The sequence below is a fragment of the Canis lupus genome, chromosome X (genome assembly GCF_048164855.1).
Source record: "Canis lupus baileyi chromosome X, mCanLup2.hap1, whole genome shotgun sequence".
NCBI lineage: Eukaryota > Metazoa > Chordata > Mammalia > Carnivora > Canidae > Canis > Canis lupus.
The window spans coordinates 102,588,217-102,613,772 of NC_132876.1; the positions used below are offsets into that span (position 1 = coordinate 102,588,217).

Consider the following 25,556-nt stretch of genomic DNA (forward strand, 5'->3'; position numbering starts at 1 on the left):
AGTGGATGAATTACAACATATTTTAAACAAATGCTATTACAGATCCCTCATTGGCAAAAATGAAATTAAAACACCTTTGCCATTTGTTTGTAGAGAGATTGCATTGGTTAAAAGTATATTTGCTTAATAAGTAATGCTATGAGATCTAAATCATAGCAAAACTAAATGAATACTGATTCAGGAGATGTTTACATTTCAAATGCTCATAGGAAAACAAACAAGAGTCTTCTTTTACAGGTCTACTCAAAACAGTATGCTATGGCTAGCAATATCTTCAAGTGAAGACATTTCTTATATTTCTTTCTGTTGTTACAAAAGGCCGAACAGAGTGATCAGCAATCCAATGCCTGACTGATCACTTGTTAAGTCATATTTTAAAGCCCACCTTGTTTGCAAAAGGATCATGAATATGAAATAACGTGAACCCAATATAAATTATAATAGGAAGCAAAAAGGTTGTTTTCAGTTTTCTAAACTTATCAGATTTGTGATGGGTAAGTATAGTTTTTCAACATATATATTTTTTCACAATCTTAGAAACACTACATATGACTGAAAAGGAAAAGAAAACACAATAGGATGGTTTCTCTGTGCCATATAAATTCCCATTGCAACTTCTGAAACTAGCTTACATACAGTGAGCACTGCATAAATATTTGTTGATGATGATGATAGATTGCACATTTTGTAAGCACTAATGTCAGTGCATGAGCACATTGCTTGTATTTCTAAAACCAAAGCAAGCAGTAATGTTGACAAATGACCACATTCTCAGGTGATTCTAAGTACTGATAGTTCAAAGTCAGGAGCCCTCATCCATTTATCAAGACTATAACTGAAATTCAGCTGCAATGTATTTGTCCAACTTGAGCATTTAAGCATAAATACCATTTATCTGGAGTTACTTCTTTCCTCTTTAGATGGGTCTTGGGGTCAAACTTGCTTCTCAAAGTATGCTGGACACATTCAGAAGCACTGGCTTCTATATGAAGTATGAGGTTTCTGTACTCTAAAAAATGAAAATAGTAATTTAAGAAAAAACTTCCATTATATTTTGTGACGTTAGACTAGTTTATTGCAGCAGTTTATCTTTCACTATTTGAACCAGAATCTTTGAGTCTTATTCCACCTATTCCTACCTACAAGTGTAAAATGCTGCTACTAATAATTCTTACCTCATAGGGTTATGTGAGAATCAAGATGTTATATATATTATGCATTAAACAAAATACCAGTATATATTAAGTACTTTAAAAATTAGCTAAAGGGCAGCCCTGGTGGCTCAGTGGTTTAGTGCCGCCTTCGGCCCAGGGTGGGATCCTGGAGACCTGGGATCGAGTCCCATGTCGGGCTCCCTGTGTGGAGCCTGCTTCTCCCTCTGCCTGTGTCTCTGCCTCTCTCTCTGTCTCTCATGGATAAATAAATAAAATCTTTCTTAAAAAATTAGCTGAAATACTGATTTGTAGGTGTTTTGATTTTAAAACATCACATCAGGTAACTTTTCTAACTGTCACATTAGTACATTTCCTATTATTCTTGATGTTTATCTAGTCCCTTTCTTGCCCAGTACTTTATAGCCAATTCTTTCTTTAGTTTTCCAAATGTTCATCTATAACCAAGTGCTTTATTAGATTTAATGAAAGAGGACCTCAAGATTAGCACCTTTAAAAGCTTTCTATTATGGGAAATTTTAAATTATATATAGAACTAATATAGAACTTAGAACTATAGAGAAAAGTAAAATTAAGTGACTCTTCATACCCATACATAGCCTCACCTGTTGTCAAACTTTGCAAACCTTATTTGTCTATTTCCTGAGAACTAAGATCATCCATATGAACATGACTTAGTTGTTTTATTTTCTTTCCAGGAAACCTTTGGTCTGGAAAGATGTGACTGCAGATTAATAAATAATTATTTGCTTCAGGAAATACCTGCAAATCAGTTTATCAAAGATCATAGTCTGTTTTTCTAGGGAAACAGCTCATGTATTAAATAACAATTTACTTATGAAAACTTTCTTAAGGGACTGATACCTAACTAGTCCTGAATTACTATATTATGAACTTTGCCCAATCCCATTCAGTTTCCCACTTTAAACCACTTTAGCCTGAGACACTACTAACACCTTATTGGTATGATGTTCTCCTTACTGACATGATTTTGAACAGACTTAAGTGTTGTTTTATTAATAAGTTGTCTGGTGATACTTTTGGAAGCCAATGACCAGATATATGATGTGTATATATGTGTGCATGTCCACGTGCACGTGCAAACAAAATTTTTTTGGAGAAGTCAAAAGTAAAACAGATGTCATTTCAACTGTGAATTTTCCATTTGGCATCTCTAAATGATATCCATCATACTTAATATAGCTAATGATTATTTCTTAATATCAACTAATAGTTCATGTTCAAGTTTCCCTGATTATCTCAAAGGTGATTTTTTAAATATTTTTTCTTTTAAAATAGAATTTAAGTAAATTCTATATATTACATTTGGTTACTACTTTTCTAAAACCTCTTTTATTCTGTAACACTGTCCCAACTTTTTTTGTTGTTGTTGTTTAATGCCATTGATTTGTTGGATAAACCAGGTCAATATTCTGTAAAGAAAACCAAAAAACTATGTTCTAAATTTGACTTTACTTTTCTCATTGCATGCTTTCAGTTTCTATTCTACATATCACCCCCCCCATATATCTTATAAAATATCTTATAAACTTAAAATATATAAAGGTTTTATTATATTCAGGAATAATAATTTGAGAAGATATCTTATAGTTGGTATTATGTATTTCCTATTGTATCATATCAGTAGACACATAATGTAGGGTTGTCCAACTATTATATTGAGATTGGTCACTGGGTTCACGCAGTATCAGTGTTATCTCCCATTAGAAATTTCTCTATCACAGCCCTGCCTGAAGTATTGAGCATCCGTTGAAGTTTATTGGCTACTTCCATTATTTCATTAGATTTTAAAATTGCAATTTTTAATGCTCTCATTGTTTCTGTATTTATTCACTGAAATTCTCTTATAAAGAACTTTCCTCATCAGAAATTTGATTACCCTGACATAGAGTGTGTATGAGAAATAGAAGGTAAATGTGGATTCTTTCCTTCTATTTATCAATTTTCAGAGCATAAAAATGATATCCTAGCATCCACTAGTGACCCATAAGGATTTTTGAGCCACATCATGAAGTCATTGATTTTTTTAAAAGTTATATCTGATGTGTTGGCAGCTGAAACAAATCACTCCTTATAGGCCAGTAGAAGCCTGCTTTAATTTAATTTAATTTAATTTAATATTTTATTTTATTTTATTTACAATTTAAATGTAAAGTTCGTGAAGACACATTCACAACTCCAAAGTATACATATGGTGAATTATGTCAAAGTGATTATACTTATGTGATCACACCACCATTATAAAAATTAAATGAAATATTAATTTCCCTTTTATGCCTCATCCTGATCATTTTTCCTTACCAAAGATTACCAGCATCATGATTAAACAACAAATTAGTTTTCCTTATTTTTGAACTTCAAATAATGAAATTGTCCAGTATATATCCTGTTATGTACGGGTGTTTTTGCTCAACATTATTTTTATGTGATTCACTCTTGATGATGTAAGAAATAGTGGTTTGTTCATCTTCATTGCATTTGCCTATTACATGAATGTAACCTAAATATTAGTCTATTCATTTCCCAATACCATGCTGTCATAAATATATGTTCTCCTACTTTGTTAAGATTGACTTGGTTTTTCTCTTCCATATAAATTTTAGAATTAGCTGGTTAATTTCCACTCACACACACAAAAAAGAAAAACCAAATTAAAACCTGCTGGGATTTTTATTGTAAACTTAATGGACCTATAGATCAATTTAAGGAAAATTGACATATTTATAATACCAGATATTCCCATACAAAGCCAATTCTGATTTCTGTAAACTCACAAACTCACAAACTGCACATCCTTCTTTGTTAATGAGTATTTTAAGTATTTCTGTCAAAGTAATTTTTACCAATTTTTCTTTTTATAGATCACATATCAATTTTTTATTTTGCTTTTAAATATAAAATTATACTCTAATAGTTAATATGATTTTCCACCTGTACATAGTTTTCCTGTTGTACCTAATTATTCCTGCTTACTCCCAGACCCTTGTGGATTTTTTCCATTAAAGTTAATGATGATAGATATGATACACTTAAAGTTTTAGCAAGACAAAATGTACAATCACCAAACTACTCCATTAAATTTTATGGTGTGTCTGCCTGTTAGATTAGAATACCGTACCATATATGGCTAGCTATTTTTAGTACAGCATTACTGTCTTTTTTGTCTCTAGCTCTATCTGCATGATGTTAGTGTTGACTTATTTCACTAAATTAGTTGTCTCTAAAGCCTTGCAGATTCTGACATCATAGCCTTACCCTTTCCTCGTGTTTTATTATTTTTTTCTCTCTGTCTGAAGCTCACTTTGCTTAGATTAATGCTGAATCATTCCAACTAATGTTTGAGGGAATAGAGGAAGAAAAAAATTTTTTTGAAGCAGCAATTATTTTGACTTGCCTGAAATAATTTCAATCTATTTAGTTTATCAGTTAGTAGTTTTATCTGTTTTATCTCTTCTCTACTTGGTTAAAAAGCTTTTATGTCTATTTAGCAGATAAAAGCTTAGCTATTCTTTCTCAAACTTCAGCTCTTCAAAAAGAACAAGTTCAGACAGAACTTCACTTTTTTCCTCAGGTTAGCACATCTGAGTTCACATGTTATTTGTCACTTTTGAAATGTTTTCTCTAGCCAAACCGGCATTTCAGTTCTTTGAGAACATCCTGCCTAATTTTCTCATGTATCACAGATATTTTATTTACAATAAAGTGAACTTTGATCTCTCAAACCCTGTCTCTGTTGAAGATTTCAATCAAGTATTTGATCAAAAGTTCTTGACAGTTTGAAATGGACTATGAATTGTCAGAATCTGCACAGTCAGCCTGGAATTTTCCTAAGGGAAAAATTATGTGGAACCACAGTTCCCACTCATGCCCAATATCTTTAGTCGTTGAAATTTCTCCTTAAAATACTTAAGGCAGGAGAGAGCAGTAAACTTGAGAGCCAGATTTCTCATCCTCAGCACTACTGACATTTGGGGACAGGCAGTTTTTTGTTGTGGGGTGTTTTCCTCATGTTGTAGGAAGTTTAGTAGTATCTCTGGCCCTTAACCTGATAAATGACAGTAACACTAAGTTCCACCCAGTTGAAACACCCAGAAGTATCTCCAGACATGGCTGCATGTTCTGCAGTGAGGGTGTTGGGGGGTGCAAAATCACCACTAAGAACCACTACTCTAAAGTGTAAAAACCATGACTATTTAAAAGAAACTTCTTTCTTTCTTAATTTCTCCCCCTGTTCCTATTACAGAAGGAGCTATGAAACTGAAGTTAGAAGTAGCAGCTCATTCTATTTGGTAGAAGAGTTTCTGGAAGAATTAAATACGAATTCCTTATCCCTAATCTAACCCATCTCTGAAGGAAGGCAAAGACAGGTAGGTGACCCTATAAGCATATTCTCATGAGAGGGGAACAGTCCTAAAAGTTTAAAGACAGAGCATACATCTGGAAATAATAGCCCATGTTAATCCAACTAACATTTCAGAAATAATTGATAGAAAGAATACAAGAAGACAAATGTTATGTGCTAACATATAAGAAAGCCAGGATTCACCAGGCTTAAATGAATCAACAGAATTAAGTGAAAGAGAAGGTGGATAAAATTAGATGACACAAGACAAAATTAGATATAAGAAAAGATGGCAGGGCAAATAAAATTGAGTAGCAGTTTATAAATTTGTTTTGGAAAAAAAGTAAAGAACAAAATATACACTATTGTGCATACTTACATACATTTATTTGGTGATAAGTCCCTCGCTTTATATTTGCCATATTATTTAATTTTCACAACAATCTATGCATTAGGTAATATGAACTAAGGCAGTGCTAATGAGCTGTAAAGCCAGATTTTCATTGCAGTGCTCTTTTTGATCTGAGTTGCTTGAGAAGTTTCGAGGGTTGAGAAAAACACAGAGTGATTACTGTGTGCAGAGATAGTTGTGCTGGCAAAGGTGGATAATGTAAATACAAAATATAGAAAAAGATGAAGAGACAAATGACACAGAAACAATAACCAGCTGATCAGTGTTACAACTAATGAGAAGTTGCTTGAACAACAGCAGCAGCAGCAACAAGAAGTCAGTCTGAGAAAAATAAAAAAAGTCATGGTACACCTGCAAAAGCAATGTAAGGAAAGCTACATCTAGTTGTTTTGCTGAATGGGCTAGGATACATTACAAAGTGGAGCATAAAAGTCTGTAAAAATAGAAGACAAAAAAGGGAAATTAAAAATTACCTAGAAAAGAATGAAAACAAGAATGCCTTTAGACTTTAATTTTTTTTAATATGAAGTACCACAGATAATGAATTCATACTACTGTATTTCCTAGGAGGGGAGATGTGGTAACCTGAGAATTATATAGCTCAAATAAATTGTTTTTCATTCATGGAAACTAATTAACTGTTAAAGAGTAAAGAGTTTAGAAAATAGACTATCCATGTATCTTTCTTCAAAATACTACTTTTAGACTTTTTCCAAAATTAATTAATACTAAATCCCAGACTGGTTAAATTGTGACATAAATTGACTTTCTTAACATGCAGAATGCAATTTATCTCTGGGTGATTTATTGCCAAATGGACTGTGCAGCCTAAGTGAATGTTTCTCGAGGCTTGCTGAAGTTATCTTTCTCTGATAATTACAGGATTGGTCTAGTACTAGGGTTTTTTTTTTTTTCTTGTTTCTTTTGTCTTGGTTGTTTTTATTTTATTTTATCATGTGTCTCCTAACTCACAGGTTAGGGGAAGATCTTGTTATTTTTGAGGATGTCAAAAACTAATTACTCTTGCTGCCCTAAAAATGTAATTGGTAATGATGCCTAATCTGCTTTGGAGAATTTACTGGATGAAATTACACCTAGAATGAGTTTTCTCTCTATCACAGAAGCAAACTTGAATAGAAAATTATTATAGCCTCACTCTTATTAGACACATGTAATGATTTTGTACGACTTTAAATATTATATCGGATGAGTTGAGCCATTTTCATTATTTTATTTTTGTCCCTACCATTTAAAATCTTCAATGTAGTATTTATGCGTCTTCCCAAGTTATTAACCTTTTTAAAAGTCCAGTAGATTCTAATTGATGTAAACTACATAAAAATATGCAATAACAAGGACAATAAAAAAATGCACTTGAATGATAAGTCATTATATCTCAGTGGTGGGAATTTGAATGATGATTTTCCATCAGTCATTAAAATGTCTGATATTTTTAGAAATAACTTTAAAAAAAGATTTTATTTATTCATGAGAGACAGAGAGAGAGAGAGAGAGAGAGAGGGAGATAGATAGAGGGAGAAGCAGGCTCCCTGTAGGGAGCCAGATGCGAGACTCCATCCCAGGACCCTAGGATCACAACCTGAGCCAAAGGCAGATGCTCAACTGCTCTGCCACCCCGGTGCCCCTAGAAATAACTTTTATAATAAAATAAGAATTATATATGCAATTGATCACAAATGGTATTCATTAAAAATACATAGCAGAATACAGCAAGGTACAATCGTTTGTCAGGATGGTGTAAAGTTATTGGTATTTTTCTTTCATCTGATTTTCTGTGTTTTCCATTCATATCTGAAGAATCAGCTTCTATCCTTCCTGTACCAGACACAGGAGATGAGTGTCTTTCTCCATCATAAATGGAAAAAAATCTCAAATTGTCTCCCAGACAATGTGCTTTTATCTTCTATGCACTGTTTTTATTTCCTAAGCCACTGCAATAAATTCCTACGACAAGGTGCTTTTTCCTCCTGTGAAAGTCAGTGGGAGACTAAATGTGAGGAACACCATGACTGTCTTTACTGGTCCTTCTGCATCTCTAAGATACAAAGCCATCCTCCCTCCTTCTTTTTTTTTTTTTTTTTTTTTAAGATTTTATTCATCCATTCATGAGAGAGAGAGAGAGAGAGAGAGAGATAGGCAGAGACACAGGCAGAGGGAGGAGCAGGCTCCCTGCAGGAAGCCCCATGTGGGACTCCATCCCAGGTCTCCAGGATCACACCCCAGGCCGAAGGCGGAGCCAAACCACTGAGCCACCTGGGCTGCCCCATCCTCCCTCATTCTAATGATTAAGATCAATTACTCCTGTCACTGTGATGACTCTGCCCAGCCTGCCAGAAGTGACTAGGCATCAGCCATAGCTTGGTTTTCTTAGTAAAGGGATTCCAAAATAAAGGGGGGGGGGTTCTCTTTTCACAAAAGCTCTCCCACTCTCTTCCCTCACCCCTGTCTTGATGATGAACAATAAAACTAAAAATATATTTTCTGATAAAGAGTTTATATAGTAATTGTCACCTTCATCATGATAATGATACCCTTAGGGAAATTTAAAATTTTAATGACTAAAAAGTAGTATATAGGAACAACTAACATCCAACCACTTCTTGGTTCCAAATTACTCTGGTCCTTCTTAAAAGGTTATTGGAGAGGATTAATAAACTTGAGACTGTGGAAAGCTCCTAGAGTGGGCTTGCCATCATATCTGCATATTATAAGTTTTAGTTTCATCATGCTTTTTTCCCTTTGGTTAGGCTAGCTTATGCATGTTGTTCGGAAATTATTTTTCATTGCTACTATTTTGTATGTTGTAGAGATTTCCATTTGTATATGTATTAAATCTGTATAAATACTTTTTCTGATTTATTTTTTGTTGTTTATTTTGTCATTTTTAAATGAAGACATTAATTTCTTTTGTAGTTTATTCCCTTTGAAAGTGTTTGGTGGTTTAACTTTCTTCTCTATAAAACAGCGTCCTGTTTATATTACTCAGATATTAATATGAGTGTCTGTATTCCCACTATTTTTAGGATTTCTTCAGTGGCAGTTGTGACATTTGGCTAACTTATTTATTTAGGATCCTATTGCTTAGGTTTATTTCTTTTTATGCTTTTTGAGCTCTTTATTCCATTGTGCTCACAAAGGTTAATTTGTATCATGTTTACATTTTGGAATTCATTGCACTTGTCTTTGTTATTTAATATTTAAATAATATATATAATATTTAAATGGAACCCAAATTCATCTACCTGATGCACAGCAAAGCCAATCACTGGGATATCAGGTTTGCGGCAAGAAAAGGGTTTATTCTAGGAGAGGCATCCAAATGAGAAGACAGGACAAGTCTAAAATCTGCCTTCCTGAAGGGGAAAGAACAAGTTTTTTATAATCATAGGGGTTGAGATTACATACATATTGATAAAGAGGGCAGGGAAACTTATGACTACTCATGAGGAAAAAATGGAGCATGCGCCTTGAGCAAACATATATGTAGCATATAGCCCATGCTCACTTTGGAGTAGAGACTTAATGTCAGAATGAGGAAAAATTTATTTCCTGATGTTGAGTTTCTTTTAAGGACAAGGAGAAGGGGCTGTGGGTATGCTCCAAGAGTTTATGTAAAGTGAATAGGATCTTGGGTTTGTTATTTTGGGTAAAGAATGCAGGGCCTTGCTTGTTCCTAGACTAGAACCATTTCAATTGACATTGAGTCCAGCTTCTGCAAGGACATCTAATGGATTTGTTAGTGGGGTTTGAAATGGCATAATAGGTGATCAGGAGAAAACAGTTCTCTGAAAAACAAGTTTTAAGTTTTCTACTAGTTTCAACCTCATTAACCCTGTGGGGCATGGTTTCAGTATGGATATTTGTTTCTCTTTGGTGCCTAAAATGTAACTTATTTTGTAGGGCATTGATTTTTAAAAAATCTTTTGCATGAAGTTATTTTTAGTATTACTTAGATTCCTATATTCTTGTTTTATTTGGCTTATGATCTATAAAGAATTAAGATATTTCTATAAAAATCACATAAAAATTTAATGTTTCTGTCAATTTCTTATTATATTTATAAGTTCTTTATTTTATAAATATAATGGTAAATGAATATGGTACTCTGTAGCCTCACAAAATAAGTTTGTTGTCTTACTTAGTAAATTCTACCTTGAAATCATCGTTGATGTTAATGATGTGAGTTTATTTTTTGTTTCATTAGCATGATGTGTATTTGTTTTCATTTATAGTCAGTTCTTTCAAGGCAATTACTGAGACAGCATAGGTTTGGCTTTTTAGTTTTTTGCTGTTTTCCTTGACATTGAGAGTCCTATTAATTTTTATACATAAATTTTATTCCTTTTGTATTTATTGTCAAAATTGATATGGCTGGTCTCGCTTTTGAAAGATTCATTTACTTTATATTATTACATTACGTTTTCTTTATTTTGTTTTCTATTGTGCTCTAAACTATGTGAATTTTTGTTTTTGTATTTTTATATCATATATATTTTTTTTAATTAGAGCAGACACATGCTGTTTGATATCCTTGGCGTCCAGATATTAAGAATGAATTCTCTAAGCCAGGGGTTCCTTCTTATCTACACACTGATACTCATTTTGTTTTAGTTCTGGTTGTTTCTTTAAAAATTAGCTCTTTGTGGTACAAAAATGATAGACCCCTTGAATCCTTGAAGTTCAAGTTTATTTTTCTATTTCCTTAATTTGTGATAGACTTGTCAGAATAGAATTTCCTGGTAGAAACTTCTTGGTTTTGACTCTGCTGAGGAAATTACGTCATTGGCATACAGTAATTACAGTTGTAGAAGAGAGAATTGTAGTTAACGTAAACTTTTTTTTCTATCCCTCCCTTGGTTAATATGATTCTCTGTGTGATTATAGTATTCTCTTTTTAGTATTGGAGCTGCATAACTTCATAAAATAAGTTTGGTGTGTAGTTAATATTTATTAAATAATCTTTCTAAGTGTTGAGACTTGCAGTTGCGCGTATTTATGTTTTCCCTCATTTTAAGAAACTTTTCCCATTGTATCTATGTAATTAAGACATTTTGTTCATTTGTCCTAGTCTCTTCTTTTAACATACTAATTTTCCTACTGTCCTCTCTAGTATTTATGTTTTGTCCTGTACTGAATTCCATGTATTTTTTTCTACTAAACCTTAAATATCACAGATTTTTCAATTTTTAATAAAATATTTGATACTACTGATTTATACTTTTAATTTAGTTTTCAGCTTTGTAATGTTATTATCTCCCTTAAAAATGTTTTTTTTTATAATTTACCAGCTGCTTTTGAAGGGAAGCAGAATCTGCCACCCAAAAGATGCCTCTTTTGCACAAGAGTTATTTTGAGTTGATTGTTTTTAAAAAACACAGGAGAAACACAGGTCACAGGAGAAACTCTGAAAACCAGATACAAATTACCCTTTTGTAAGACTCATTTACATTTATAAAGGAAATCTGCATTTATAAGGATGTCCCTTTCTCTGTACCTAAAAGAGGATAACTAAATTTCTAGAAACTCTGAAGGCAAGGATTTAAATTTGCATAACAACCATAGCCTTGTTTACTGTGGTTTTCCTGGTAACTTCCTCTAACTGGTTTGCCACCCAAATACCTTTTGTCTTTAGCTGGAGATGTTATTTAAAGTGGTGGTGTGGGCTATTTCAAGAAGTTACTCAGTTTTAACTAGGTATCTCCCATATATTACAGGAGGTATGTATATTATTAAGCTTCTGTTTGTTTTTCTACTGTTAGTCTTTTATTATGGGCGGGAGATGAAGTCTCAGCCAAGAGCCTAGAAGGGTAGAAGTAAAATTATTTTTTCTCACCTATACTTTCGAACTTATTAACTCATCACTGTCTATTTTATGAGTCCAGAAACATAGAAACAAAAATCTCCCTTAACTGGTATTTTCTTTTCCTTACCTTGTTGATTTAAGTGTCTGTATGGGACAATCATGTTAAGTGTACCTTACCCAACTGGATTCTACACAAATGTGGGTGGTGTTGAGGTAGAAAAATTTTTCCTCTACCCTTCTAGATTTTTTTGCCTGGTAAATTGATAGAACACAGAGTAACAGGAAAAACATTAATTTAATTATGTACATACAGAAGCCTCATAAGAATCTGAGATCCCTGAGGCAGTCAGGCAGTTGGGGGCTATAAATATGCCATCCTGAGCAAAGGAGAAGAGGGTAGGGGTCTGAGAAAGAGGAAGAAGACAGTTCATAGGAAAATGAGAAGCGCAGTTGTTAAACAAATGTTTGCTATACTGTACAGAGACAATGGGACCCAGAAAGGAATTTGAGCTCTAGGCCCAGCTGCAGTTTCCCCAAACCCCAAACATCTAGCCCATATTCTTTGTGGTTATGTCTGGTGATAGTTCTCTTCCTGGACTAGGCCACCTATCTAAATTCTTCTAAGTATTTAAGGGGGAAATAAAAGCTATTGCTGAGTCTTTTGAGCCTTAATTGACTTTAGCTCAAAGTAATCCACTTGCCAAAGTGCCACATTTTGGGGAGGCTCTTCTGTACCCCTTCAGTGGTATTTGCTTGCCTTTTTTTTTTCCAGATAATGAAAACACTTTTTAGAATCAAATCTTAAAATTTGAACTCCGGAATTAGAAGCTGATTATTTATTTTCCATGCTTAGCTATTAAGTTTTTCAAGGTCATTGAGAAGATCGACTCCCTGATAGCTGCTTCCTGGGATCATTGCCTTCCTATCTTTTCTCTCTGAATATTTTGCAAATTATGTTCTGTAAAATTTTAAACCTAAAGGAAAGTTTAAAGAATTGCAACCCAAGCTTCATATTCCCAACACTTAAATTCTCGTATTAACATTTTGCTATACTTTTTAAATTGCACACCTGTTTAGCATGTCTATACCTTAGTTCATTTTATTTGTTATGGATTTGAGATTGAATTTTAGATATTAGTATTCTTTCCTATAAATACATCAACAGGTATATTATTAACTAAATTGAAATTTGTTTGCCATATTTTCTCTCTTGATAGCAATTTTGTTTTACTCTTAAATATACATTCGAGTTTTGACAAGTACATAAACCTTGTGTAACCCAATTTTCTATTAAAACATAAAATATTACAAAATTACAGTAAGTTCCCTCATGCTCCTTAGAAAATCCTAGCCCTTACCCTTCCAGAAATAAACAATGTTGTGATATTTTTCTCTGTCATTAGTTTTGCCTGTTTTAAAATTTAGTATACAGTCATGCAGTATATATTATACCACCTTTGAACATAGGACAGGATATAATATGGTGAAGAACATTGTAGGGAAAAGAGAAAACTTTTCCTTTCTTCGGCTGGTCTAATATTTAAATTGACATAAAATACATTCATAAGAGAAAAACACATTTAATTCATACATATGGGTGCTCATAGAAATGTGACTATCGAAGAAGTAACCAGAGTAGGAGCCTTTGAATCTTTTAGACAAACCATAAATTTGTGAAGAATTGGCAAGATAAAGGGGTCTGGACTTAGGGTAGCAAATTAGTGAAAAAGTAACAAGGTTTGTTTATATAACCATTGTGACCTTGAATCTTCTATCTCTGGTTACCCTCCAGGTGCAGGAAGAGTAGAGGAAGGTAAGAGTGTCTTTGTACTGACTGTTTCTTAAGTAACTTTAATTCAAAAGAATTAATATGCCAAAGTGGTATATTTTGGGGCAGTGTCCCAGAAGCACATCAGTATGTACTCTTTTGTATAAAGCCCCTTTCGCTCAGCATAATAATTTTGTGATCCATCCGTGTTGTTGAGTATATCATGAAATTGTTCCTTATTATTGCTAAGCAGTATTCCGTTACACAAATATACCATAATTTGTGTGTTCTCCAAGTGATGAACACCTGGGATGTTTATGGTTTTGATTGTTAGGAATCAATCTGTGAACATTTTTTTGCACCTCATTGTAAGCATCTGTTTTCATCTCTCTTGGCTAAATAACTGAGAGGACTGTGTCGTATATATGTATGATATATAGTTAATTTTTCCATATACTTCCAGAGTTTTTTCTGAAATGCTTTATACCATCTCCTACCCCCACCAATATGTATGTGAGTTATGGTTTGCTTGCAACTCCATTGATGTTTGGTTTTGTCATTCTTTTCATTTTAGCCATTCTCCTAGATATGTAATAGAATCTCATTGTTAGTAGACATCTATAGAAAAATCATTTCTGGTATATAGGTGCAGAGTAGTGTTGTTTCCAGATTTTAGGAACTAGTACTGATCAGCCTTGTTTCTATTGTTGATATGTGGTTAGGAAAGAAGCCCTACAGGCCAAACAGCCCCAGGCCTTCCAATATTGAAGGTGTCCAGCAAGGTCCTTCAGAACAAATTCTGCTAGATATTTTTTAACACAGTTTTGTATCAGCTCCCAAAATCCTTTTTGTTTTTAAGTTGAAATATAATTAACAAATGTTATCTTGGTTTTAGATATGCAGCATATTGATTAAGCAGTTACATACCTTACTCAGTGTTCACCATGATAAACGTAGTCACCATTTGTCACCATACAACATTGTTGCAGTATTATTTACTCTATTCCCTATGCTGTATTTTTCATCTCTGTGACTTAATTATTTTATAATTGGAAGTTTGTACCTCTTAATCCCCTTTATCTATTCCACCCATTTCCCACCCATCTCTCCTCTGGCAACTAACAATTTGTTCTCTGTTCCCAAAATCCTCTTTCAACTGGGACCGAAGTGCACTGTATTTTGGTGTAATTGCTTCCAATATGGTGAATGGAGCCTCTTATTTTAGTAATAAATGATGCTTTAGTCTCTATTTTTCATTATTGTCACTAATTTTTTAAAAGAAGCAAGAATTGTACATGGGCATTTACTTAATCATTTCCCTATCTTCTCATAGGGAAATGTTTAAAAGGGAAAAAAGCAACAGGTTATATACAGTTTATGAACTATGAAGCAACATTGCAAAAAGGCCCATTAATTCCTAAATCCATTTTTATCATCATATTCTAGAAGTGAGAATGGAACTGTCTGTAATCCATTTTTTGTCACTATATTAATAAGTTTGAGATGATTTTGTTTTATTTTAATCTCTAATTGAAATTTCACCCCAAGCAGGGTTTTCATATTGAAATTTATAATAAGGAGATTTTCCATGTTGTTGGTAGATTGTGTTTCAGGCTTTTTAATTTTATTTTATTTTTTCAAATAGGAACAATCAGTTTCTAAGCTGTGACATAACAAAAGCTCCTACCAATTCTAATGTACTAAAATACAATTGAAGTAACTTGCTAGCCTGGGGGGAAAAAGAACTAAATAAATGTGCATTATGATATTAACTTTTCATTTTTCAAGGCAGAGATTAGAGTTTATGTCTGAAAGTTAATGTTCTGTTACTAAAAATTCTGATATCTAGTCAGTTTTCTAATTTAAAAGGCCAACTGATTGTCATTGCTTGCACTGAAAAACTATCATTCAACAGTTTCCTTTCTTCCTTCTATCCTTCCTCCATCTCTGTCTCTCACACATTCTTTCTTCCTTTCTTTTAATCTCTCTCTCTCTCTCTCTCTCTCTCTCTCTCTCTCTCTCTCTCCCCCCCTCTCCCTCTCCCTCTCTTTTTCTGGCTCATTTACACATGTAGGTGTAGGCCCTGGAAGAAGTCTACTGGATATTTGAAAATAACATTCTGATTAAAAAAAAAAAATCTAGTGGTGAATGTGCTGCCATATGGCAGGTGAAGGCACCCTGCATATGACTCCTATAAACAGGTTCAAATATGCTGGTCCATATCAACCTTGTGGTAGAGCAGCTGTTTAACCCATTCAAACTGGAAATAAATGAATACCAAACAACTGAGAGCACTTAAAAGCTATTCATTTGCAGCTTGCTATAGCAAGAGAGTGAGCCACCATCACTTGAGTTTGGGCAAAGATTCAAAAGCAGGCAGGTGAGGGGTAAAGCTTTATAGAGGAAAAAAGGGAAAGCTTTCAAGTATGCCCTCATGGTTGAATAGAGATAGTGGTCTGAATTTCTCTAAGTCTGACTAATAGATAATAGTTGGCTTCCTGGGCTGATTAGTATAAATAGAAAATTGGTTTCTTGGGCAGGTTGCTGCAGGTTGTGGGTGAGAGTTCTCTTTCTGTGTACGGTTTGGTCCTTGTCCGTTTGCATTTCAGTTCTTCAAAACTGAAGATTGAAATCACTGTTTAATGGATACAAAGTTTCAGTTTTATAAGGTGAGGAGAGTTCTGGGTAGTGATGGTTGTACAAAAATATGAATGTTCTTCATACCACTGAAGTATACACTTTAAAATGGTTAAAATAGTGAATTGTGTATTATGAGTATTTTATCACAATAATATAATTGGGAAAAAAAGAAACGTTTGTACAGGAACACAATTTGAATAGAACATTCCTCTCATTATGCAAAGAATATAAAGCTTTGAAAAGAAACTACAAATAGCCCTCATCTCAAAGATTCATTCCATTGCTTATGTTTTTCGGGGTTTTTTTCTTAATTAATTTTTATTTTATTTTAATTCCAGTATAGTTAACCTACAGTGTTGAATTAATTTCAGGTATATAATATAGTGATTCAACAAATCTTTATATTACTCAATGATCATCATGGTGCGTATACTCTAAATCCCCTTCACCTGTTTCCCCCATCCCCCCCACCTCCCCTCCAGTAACCATTAATTGGTTCTCTATAGTTAATCTATTTTTTGGTTTGTCTCTTTTTTTTTCCCTTTATTCATTTGTTTTGTTTCTCAAATTCCACATATGAGTGAAATCGTATGGTGCTTGCCTTTTTCTGACTGACTTATTTTGCTTAGCATTATATCCTCGAGATCCATCCATGTTGTTGTAAATGACAAGATTACATTCTTTTTTATGGCTGAGTAATATTCCATTGAATATGCATACCACGTCTTCTTTATCCATTCATCAGTTGATGGACACTTGAGCTATTTCCATACTGTGGCTATTGTAGATAATGCTGTCATATGAACAGAAATCTCACAGAGGAAGACATAGACATGGCCAACATGCATATGAGAAAATGCTCTGCATCACTTGCCATCAGGGAAATACAAATCAAAACTACAATGAGATACCACCTCACACCAGTGAGAATGGGGAAAATTAACAAGGCAGGAAACAACAAATGTTGGAGAGGATGCGGAGAAAAGGGAACCCTCCTACACTGTTGGTGGGAATGTGAACTGGTGCAGCCACTCTGGAAAACTGTGTGGAGGTTCCTCAAACAGTTAAAAATATACCTGCCCTACGACCCAGCAATTGCACTGTTGGGGATTTACCCCAAAGATACAAATGCAATGAAACGCCGGGACACCTGCACCCCGATGTTTCTAGCAGCAATGGCCACTATAGCCAAACTGTGGAAGGAGCCTCGGTGTCCAACGAAAGATGAATGGATAAAGAAGATGTGGTTTATGTATACAATGGAACATTACTCAGCTATTAGAAATGACAAATACCCACCATTTGCTTCAAGGTGGATGGAACTGGAGGGTATTATGCTGAGTGAAGTAAGTCAGTCGGAGAAGGACAAACATTATATGTTCTCATTCATTTGGGGAATATAAATAATAGTGAAAGGGAATATAAGGGAAGGGAGAAGAAATGTGTGGGAAATATCAGAAAGGGAGACAGAACGTAAAGACTGCTAACTCTGGGAAACGAACTAGGGGTGGTAGAAGGGGAGGAGGGCGGGGGGTGGGAGTGAATGGGTGACGGGCACTGGGTGTTATTCTGTATGTTAGTAAATTGAACACCAATAAAAAAAAATAAAAAAAAAAAAGAAAATGCCAAAAAAAAAAAAAAAAGATAATGCTGTCATAAACATTGGGTGCATGTCTCCCTTTGAATTAGTGTATTTGTATTCTTCAGGTAAATACCTAGTAGAGCAATTGCTGGATCATAGGGTAGTTCTTAACTTTTTGAGGAACCTCCGTTCTATTTTCCAGAGTGGCTGCGCCAGTTTGCCTTCCCACCAACAGTGCCCAAGGGTTCCTTTCTCTCCGCATCCTCACCAACACTCCTTGCTTCTTGTGTTGTTGATTTTAGCCATTTGGACAGGAATGAAGTGATATCTCATTGTAGTTTTGATATGCATTTCCATGACAATAAGTGATCTTGAGCATCTTGTCATGTGTCTATTGGCCATCCAGATGTCTTCTTTGGAAAAATGTCAGTTCATGTCTTCTGCCCATTTTTTAAATGGATTATTCCTTTTATGGGTGTTGAGTTTTAGAAGTTCTTTATATATTTTGAATACTAACCCTTTATTGGATATGTCATTTGCAAATATTTTCTATTCAGAAGATTGCCTTTTAGTTTTGCTGAGTGTTTCCTTCATTGTATAGAAGCTTTTTATTTGGAAGTAGTCCAAATAGTTTATTTTTTATCTTGTTTCCCTTGCCTCATGAGACATATCTAGACAGAAGTTGCTATAGTTGATGTCAAAGAACTTCTGCCTGTGTTCTTTTCTAAAATTTTTATGGTTTCAGATCTCACATTTAGATCTTTAATACATTTTGAATTTATTTTTGCATATGGTGTAAGAAAGTGGTACAGTTTCATTTTTTGCATGTTCCTGTCCAGTTTTCCCAACACCATTTATTGAAGAGACAATCTTTCTCCCATTCGATATTTTTTCCTGCTTTGTTGCAGATTGACCGTATAATTGTGGGTTCATTTCTGGTTTTTCTATTCTGTTCTCTTGATCTTGTGTCTATTTTTGTGGGAGTACCATACTGTTTTGATCACCACAGCTTTGTAATATGACTTGAAGTCTAGAATTGTGATGTCTCCAGCTTCTTTTTGTTTCTCAAGGTTGTTTTGGCTACTTGGGGTCTTCTGTGATTCCATACAAATTGCAGGCTTATTTGTTCTAGCTCTGTGAAAAATGCTGGTGGTATTTTGATAGGAATTGTATATTTAATATAGATTGCTTTGGGTAGCATAGACATTTTAACAATGTTTGTTCTTTCATTCCATGAGCGTGGAATGTCTTTCCATTTCTTTGTGTCATCATCAATTTCTTTTGTCAGTGTTTTATAGTTTTCCAAGTATAGGTCTTCACCTCTTTGGTTAGGTTTACTCCTAGGTATCTTCTTGTTTTTAGTGCAATTGTAAATGGGATTGATTCCTTAATTTCTTTCTGCTACTTTATTATTGGTGTATAGAAATGAAATGGATTTTTTTTACACTGATTTTGTATCCTGTGACTTTAGTGAATTCATTTATCAGTTCTAGCAGTTTTCTGGTAGAATATTTTTGGGTTTTCTCTGTATAGTCTCATGTCATCTGCAAATAGTCAAAGCTTTGCCTCTTCTTTTTGGATTTGGATGCCTTTTATTTTGTCTTGTTGTCTGACTGCTGTGTCTAGGACTTCCAGTACTATGTTGAATAAAAGTTATCAGACTGGACATCCCTGTCTTGTTCCTGACCATAGAAGAAAAGTTCTCATTTTATATCCCCATTTAAGATGGTACTAGTTGTAGGTTTTTTCATATATGATGAAAAGGTATGATGTTGAGGTATGTTCCCTCTAAACCTACTTTATTGAGAGTTTTTTATGATGAATATTGTTGTACTTTGTCAAATGCTTCTTCTGTGTCTATTGAAAGGGTCATATGTTTCTTCTTTCTTTCATTAATTTGATGTATCATATTGATTGATTTGTGAATACTTAGCCACCCTTGCAATCTAGGAATAAATCCCACTTGATCATGGTGAATGATGTCTTTAATGTATTGTTGAATTCAGATTGCTATTATTTTATTGAGGATTTTTTGCATCTATGTTCACGAGGGATATTGGCCTGTAGTTCTCTTTTTTAGTGGTGTCCTTATCTGGTTTTTGTATGAGGGTAATGCTGGCCTGATAGAATGAATTTGCAAGTTTTCCTTCCCTTTCTTTCTTTTTTTTGGGGGAGGAATAGTTTGAGAAGAATAAGTATTAATTGTTCTTTAAATATTTGGTAAAATTTGTCTGTGAAGCCATCTGGTCCAGGACTTTTGTTTGTTTGGAGATTTTTTAAAAATACTAATTCAATTTCCTTGGTGGTTATCAATCTGTTCAAATTTTCTATTTCTTCTTGTTTCAGTTTTGGTAGTTTAATTTCTAGGAGTTAATCCATTTCTTCCAGGTTATCTAATTTGTTGCCATAGTTTTTCATAATATTCTTTTATAATTGTTTATATTTGTGTGGTGTTGGTTCTTATTTCTCTTTTCTCATTTGTGATTTTATTTATTTGAGTCCTTTCTCTTTTTTTCTTCATAAGTCTGGTCAGAAGTTTATCAATTTTTTTTTAAGTTTATCAATTTTATTGATTTTTCCCCCCCAGCTCCTGGGTTTCATTAATCTGTTCTGTTTTGTTTTTTGTTGTTGTTGTTGTTATTGTTGTTGTTTTTGTTTTAGCTTTTATATCATTTATTTCTGCTCTAATCTTTATTGTTTCCTTCCTTCTGCTGGATTTAGGCTTTGTTTGTTCTTTTTTTAGCTCCTTTAGGTATAAGGTTAGGTTGTTTATTTGAGATTTTTCTTGCTTCTTGACGTAGGCCTGTAATGCTATAAACTGCTGCATTCCAAAGGTTTTGGACTATTGTGTTTTCACTTTCATTTGTTTCTATGTATTTTTTAAAATTTCTTCTTTTGGGACGTCTGGGTGGCTCAGCAGTTAAGCGTTTGCCTTCACCCCAGGGTGTGATCGTGGAGTCCAGGGATTGAGTCCCCACATCAGGCTCCCTGCATGGAGCCTGCTTCTTTCTCTACCTATGTCTCTGCCTCTCTCTCTCTGTGTCTCTCATGAATAAATAAATAAAATCTTTAAATAAATAAGTACATAAATAAATTTCTTCTTTTAATTCCTTCTTGACCCATTCATTGTTTTATAGCATTATTATTATTTAGTGCCCCTCTTTGTCTCTTGTTACATTCTTTGTTTTAAAGTCCAATTAGTTTGATATAAGTATTGCCACTTCTCTGCTTTTTCCAGCTTGCTGTTCATTGCATCAAGTATGTTTCTACTCCTGTTTATTGCACAATTCATCTCTAATTCTTTTTTAAATCTTTTATCTCTGTGATAAGGGTCTCCGTTCTTTTCTCAAGCCCAGCGAGTATCCTTACATTGCTTTATTATCCATCAGACATGTTATTTATATCTGTTTCACTTAGATCTCTGACCATGGATTTACCTTCTTTCACTTGGGATAAATTGCTCTGTCTTTGCATTTTGTTTAAGTCTTTGCCTTCTGTGTTAGAAAAGCTAGTTATATCTCCTGCTCTACATAAAGTAGTGAGTTTATGAAAAAAAGACCATGTAGTGCCAAGGACCTGGCACTTTAGGGAGTGTCTCCATTGTGTGCTGCATTCCCTCTGCCGTTGTGTTCTTGCTGCAGAGGCTCTGCTTGCCTACCATGGGCAGTGTTTGGTCCCTGGCCTAACTGGCAAGTTTTAGCTAGGTGTGTCCTGGTCTTCTTGTGAAATGAGACCTGTCACTACATCTACCAGAACTGAAGCCTGGCCATAAGCTCTAGTTGGGAGACATGGTTTGGGTGGGAGCTTGTGCTGGTGTTCTGGGGGAGGGTCCGGACATGCAAGGACTGAGGCAAGTGTTTCTGAATAGGGCAGTTCTACTGGAGCACAGGGGGTAGAGCTTGGTGTAAGCAAGTTAGGCAGCCAATATTGGCACTATCCTGTTTCCTGTAGTTGGCTCTGTGTTCATGAGAGGTGGGGGAAGACAATGGAACTGGCCAGCTCCTTTTTTTTCCCAGAGTGGTGTCTGCATGAATGCTGCCTCTCAGAGACATGCTCTTAAGAGTGAATAATCTCCCCAGTGTGTGCCCGGGGCACTCTACAATTCACTCTTTCTTTTTTTTTTTTTTTTTAATTTATTTTTTATTGGTGTTCAATTTACTAACATACAGAATAACCCCCAGTGCCCGTCACCCATTCACTCCCACCCCCCGCCCTCCTCCCCTTCCACCACCCCTAGTTCGTTTCCCAGAGTTAGCAGCCTTTACGTTCTGTCTCCCTTTCTGATATTTCCCACACATTTCTTCCCCCTTCCCTTATATTCCCTTTCACTATTATTTATATTCCCCAAATGAATGAGAACATGTAATGTTTGTCCTTCTCCGACTGGCTTACTTCACTCAGCATAATACCCTCCAATTCACTCTTTCTAGGCTGTGTGCTCCCAGGTTGTTTGCCTGCCTTCTCTCCAGGAACAGGGCAGTACTCTCCAGGCTGTATCCCAGCCAAGTCTGCTGACCTTTAAAACTCCAGGCTTTAAGCCTCACTGGTTGCAGGAACTCAGGGAATTCAGCTCATCTCATTTTCCAAGTCAGTGGCTTTGGGGAAATATTCTCCTTGTGCATTCCCCTGTGTGTTCCTGTCTTTGTCACCCTTCTTGGTAACCATGGCTCCCCCCTCTTCCACAGCAGCCATGGTCCGTTTCTCCCCTAAGCCACATCTCTGTGCTTCCTACTGTCTTCGATGTGGTCTCTTTTCTCTGTTTAGTTGAGCTTTTTCTGTCAGTTTTCAGGTTGATTTCTGGGGTATTTAGGATGATTTGATAGTTATCTAGTTGCTGTATGTGATACAAGGCAAACCTAGGGTCCTATTCCATGTTCTTCTGCTGGGTCTGTTTGTTTTTTTATTTTAATTGCTATACTATTAATTATACTGTTAATATACAGTTTATATTAGTTTCAGGTGCTCAATATAGTGATTTAGCACTTCCCTATAACACCCAGTACTCATCAGAAGTGCACACCTTAATCTCCATCACCTACTTTACCCAATCCCTTATCAACCTCCCCCTCTGGTACCCATTAGTTTGTTTTCTATACTAAGAGTCTGTTTCTTGATTTATGTCTCTCTCTCTCTCTCTCTGTCTTTGCTTACTTGTTTGGTTTCTTAAATTCTACATATTGAAATGGCTTAACAGCATAAAGTTGAACAAAAATCAAAATGGCTACACTAATGGGTCAGCAAAGCTTGGTCTTAAAATAACCTTTTTCCCCTCTTCTGCAAATCTCTCCTCCTCCTTTCTCAGCCTTTTGTTTCATGAACTTGGTACTATCTTGAAAATGACTAATGAAGCTGGCAGCAAATACGTAATTCCTATCAAAACTGGCTAGATCCCTTATTTCTGTAGAAAACGTCCCAACCTCTTCCTGTGGCATGGGGGTGTGGTTGCAGTTTTTGAAAGCCATAGCCTGCTGCAGCATCCCTTGCCCAGCAAAGCAATAAAGCTATTATTCCTCCGTAACCCAACTTCCGTCTGTATTATATTTTGGCTCTGAAGCACAGAGGTGGGTTTTCAATATGAATGAAAAATATAGTATTTGTCTTCATCTGACTGACTTATTTCGCTGAGCATTATATTCTCTAGCTCTATCCCTGTTGTTGCAAATGGCAAGATTTCATTACTAGATTATTTTTTGAATGTGCAAGCATTGTATTTTAATTATCCCTATTTGAAAGTTCAAAAAGCTGCTTCATTATATGTTACAGTTCTCAAAGGATTTCCCAGGTTTTATCAAATTCATGTTTCAGAGTTACTTCAGGCATATTAGCAGATGCATTGTCAATCTGCTTTGCTTGTGCTTTGAATCTTCCTACAATATTGAAGTGAATAGCATGCTGTAACTTACCAAGCAGATGGTGGGAAGGTCTAGAGGCCCATGATCTGGCTCTTCCTGGTAGCTAGACCCTTGCATTAGGTTTGCCAGACAGGAGAAATTTAAGAGTCCAAATTTGTGTTGAGTTTCATGGGTTAAACATTTATAGAATCAAAGTAGCAAAATACCCATGATTTCAGGAATATAACCATTAAAACTTGGATAGTCACTTGAAGATATATTTCTCAAGTTTCTTCACTTTGCATTCATATTATAAAAGATAAAAATCACTGCCATGTCTGGCAATGCTGACCATTCCTGTGCCACCTGCCAGAGTCTTGTCCAGAGACCAAATATCAGGAGTCTCTTGGGTAAAAACCAATCATTGTTATACCTATAACCCAGAAGACATTTGAATATTTCCTTGTTTTTAAGAACTTAAGAGATGCCTCATGTATCGATTTGTATATTTTGTGTTTTGTCAGTGAATGTAAAGGAAGATGACATTGCAGAAACAGGAAGTTTCTAGTTTTCCTGGAAGTTTTATTGTCAAGCTGTAAAAAAAGCTTCAGAGTATCCCTTGAGCTCATATATCCTTTTCTGATAATTCTGGTGTTCCCTAGAGTTCCAATGGGCTATATATAAATATTACATTTCTTTGCAGAGAGCTTTGATAAACTCTTTGAAGTCTTTGGAAGAGGTACTCAGAATAGAAGGTGATCCAATCTGATTGTGAATGCAAAGTAATGGGTCCAAAGAGATGACTCTCTGAATGAAAATCTTTGTTTATTGTTCCCCACCACCTAATTTCTTATATTGAAACATAAGTACTACTGGAAAACAATTTGGAGGGAGGCTCCTCAAAAAAATTAAAAATAAAATTACCATATGATCAATCAATAAGTTGGAGAAAGACAAATACCATATGATTTCACTCATATGTGAAATTTAAGAAACAAGACAAATGAGCAAAGGGGAAAAAGAGAGAGAGGCAAACGAAGAAACAGACTTTTAACTATAGAGAGCAAATTGATGGTTACCAGAAGGGTGGTAGGTGGGGGGTTGGATTTAATAGATGATGGGTATTAAGGAGGGCACTTGTGATGAGCAGGAGTGATATATGCAAGTATTAAATTACAGTATTGATACTATGCTATATTGATCCTATACCATAGTATATGCTATACTATTACTGTATTGATACAATTCTGACACTGATAGTACACGTATGTTAACTAGCTGGAACTTAAATAAAAACTTTAAAAAGAAACAACAAAGAAAAAAAGAATGGAATAAGTGCTTAAATAAGAATTTATATATAAAATTTAATCTTTTTGAATCCTTTTGTTTAATAGTCTGTTTTTGCTTTCTCATATATTATCACTAGAAAAGCTGTCTGATATACATACTCTACTTGATGCTATGTAAATCTTCAAAGAATATCTAAGTTGAAGAGTCTATATAGTAGGAATAAAAAAGCTGATTATATATTTCTATTTGTTTATTAGAGCTGGGTTAGGATATGAGGATATTTTTCTATAGAAAATAAATATCCAGGACCATTATACCCCTAGACTTCAGGGTGTGAGACAGCATAAAAATACAGAAATTCTCTGGACACTTTACACCTACCTCCTGAAAGAATTCCAACTAAAAGCAGAGATCCTGGTGTTAAAGAAGGAGAATAATGGATAATTTGAGACTAGGACCTCTGAGAGCTGGCATAGGGGCAGAATAGTTGTCCCTGTCTTCCTTTCTAGGTCTTGGGCTGATTAAATAATTAAATTTAAATAAGGCAAATTTATAGGAGAAAAGCAAAAATTTAGTAACATGTATACCTCCTGTATGCCTGGGAGAGAGCCAAGAAAACTGAATAACTCTCTGAAATGGGCAAAGCCATCATCTTAAATACCATCTTCAGCTAA

General features: G+C 34.7%; 1 long non-coding RNA gene across 1 annotated transcript in view; it reads left to right on the plus strand.

Moving 5' to 3' along the window:
• LOC140627922 (uncharacterized) overlaps window positions 1-25,556 on the plus strand; it is a 151,059-nt gene that overhangs the window by 74,332 nt on the left and 51,171 nt on the right. Inside the window, exon 3 of the long non-coding RNA XR_012026419.1 lies at window positions 5,437-5,560. This is a non-coding gene — a long non-coding RNA (uncharacterized lncRNA). The remainder of the gene's footprint in view (window positions 1-5,436; window positions 5,561-25,556) is intronic.